The following is a 2,500-nucleotide window of genomic DNA, read 5'->3' on the forward strand; positions in this document are numbered from 1 at the left end:
AACAAAAGGCAGCATTCACCAACGGGCCGCCCTTACACACACACGCGCACACACAGAAACACACGCAAACACATAAACATATGCACATACCCCCACACACACACACACACACACACACACACACACACACACACACACACACACACACACACACACACACACACACACACACACACACACACACACACACACACACACACACACACACACACACACACACACACACACACACACTGTGGCATCAGTCTGACGAAGCAGTGACATTTTTATCTCTAAGTGTTTGGGTGACTGATGTGGCGTGAAGACTTTACAGACAGACAGTACAACACCCAGCCCCCCACCCTCCCAGACACACAAACATGCAAGAGCACACACACACACACGTGCACGCACACACGCACGCACGCACGCACGCACGCTTGCACGCAGGCGCGCGCGCACACACACACACACACACACACACACACACACACACACACACACACACACACACACACACACACACACACACACACACACACACAGACACACACACACACACACACACACACACACACACACACACACACACACACACTTCTCTCCTCTCCTCCCCTCAGCCAACTTCAACCTCAGACACCATACATCTTCTGGAGAGGGGTTGAGCCGCGGGGGCCTCTAGAGTGTTTGGGTTTGGGGGAGACCAAGCTATACGTTTAGGGGCTCTCAGCTCTTGGAGGCAGGGCTGGACTGGGGAAGGAATAGGGCCTGGGCACTTTTGGCTGAAAGCGATTAGCAGCGCAGAACTGACTCACCGGTGGACCCTGCACCCTTGTGGGCCCCTATTTTCAGAAATGTAAAACATTTTTTTTTTTTACACATTTCTGAAAATAGGGGACCACAAGGGTGCAGGGTCCACCGGTGAGTCAGTAAAACATTTTTTTTTTACACATTTCTGAAAATAGGGGCCCACGAGGGTGCGGGGCCCACCGGAAAAATGCCCGGTATGCCAGATGGCCAGTCCAGCCCTGCTTGGAGGTTTCCAGATCCACACGTAGAAGTCAATTCAGGGTGTAAGTACAACACTAGTACATGGTATTACATAGCTGTTACACCAATCATTGCACTCTACTTAAAGAGGTAGACCAGAAAACCTTAACCTGAGGGGAAAGGAGAAAACCTTAACCTGAGTCTCGCCAGCTGGAAGGTTTCACCTTTGTCTTCACGATGCCATCTGGGAAGTGACCCCCACAACCGACACGTTTGCCTTAACAAAAAATCTTGCATGTGATTGGATAAATGATCTGTTCGTCATCTTTACTGAGATGCCACTTCAGCCGCTCACATTGAACTCAACCCCTGACACAGCTGAGAACTTGCCTGGTTAACACCAGACCTAATCACAAGTGAGATCGAAACGATTGTGTAGAACTAAAGGCAGTATGGGAGTTCCCAGGCTAGCTGAGAGCAACCGGCCATTATGCCGTACATCTATGAAAAATACGATTCAGAAACGACTCTGACTTTCTCAGTACTCAGATAGTTGCGTGAGGGAACCGGAATGCCCTCACGTCACATGGAGTTTGGCGAAACACAGCCAGATGATGTAAGTTGATGAAGATGTAAGTGAATAAAGTAAACCTAAAAACCAAAAGACAAATTTGATTTAAAAAAAAAACAGCTCAAAATCAGGTACAATGGTCTACTTGTGTTGGAAGGAAAATGAGTCAGGGTTTTCTTTTTTACATACACTTGTAAAAAAAATGTTTTTTACTTACGCTTGACGTCCCTGAAAAGAACTAGTGTGAATGGCAAAAGGCACGACAAGACAAGTTAAGCTGCCTGAGGGGCATAAAAGTTATCTGTGAGGCTTCAATTTCACACAGGGCCATAAAAGGCCAAGCAGCCTTCATCTCTGCCCAGTTGGTCTTTATAGCCTTAGAGGTGATGGCCATGAAATGATCTCCCCCTGATCTCTACCAGAGTGAAAGACCAGCTCGAGGCTGGCAGGCTTAAATCCTGACCCCTCTAGGTCAAGGATGGCACTACAGGGCTTAACCTGCACTTCCACTGTTGAGGACCTGCTACTTTGGCTTTGTACTTGCGATGAAATTACCTTAATATAATGGGTCATGTTGTATTGCTATTAAGTAATATGGAGGTTATTAAAAGGTGATAATCTAGGTCATTCAGTTAGTACTCAACAATACTCAACAACTCTCAGGAAGTCACAGAGAACGGAGAGGCCCTGCAACGGAGGGTAACGTGGATAATGTCTCATCAACTATCAAGATGAGATAGAAAAGATCTGTCTTTACTGAACCCTGAGTGATAATTGGGCCTCGAAAAGCTGAGTGAACTGTGAAACTGTGATTCTTTCGGATCCAAACAGCTATAAGGAAGACATAAGGAAGTGGACTTATTTCGGGATGGAAATCATGCATTAACTTGAATGGATCAACACTGTGACAAAACAGGTGATTCATATGCACAGACACACTGGAGAAGGTGACAGGTAATT

This window comes from Engraulis encrasicolus, chromosome 4 (genome assembly GCF_034702125.1).
Source record: "Engraulis encrasicolus isolate BLACKSEA-1 chromosome 4, IST_EnEncr_1.0, whole genome shotgun sequence".
In the NCBI taxonomy this organism is placed as follows: Eukaryota; Metazoa; Chordata; class Actinopteri; order Clupeiformes; family Engraulidae; genus Engraulis; species Engraulis encrasicolus.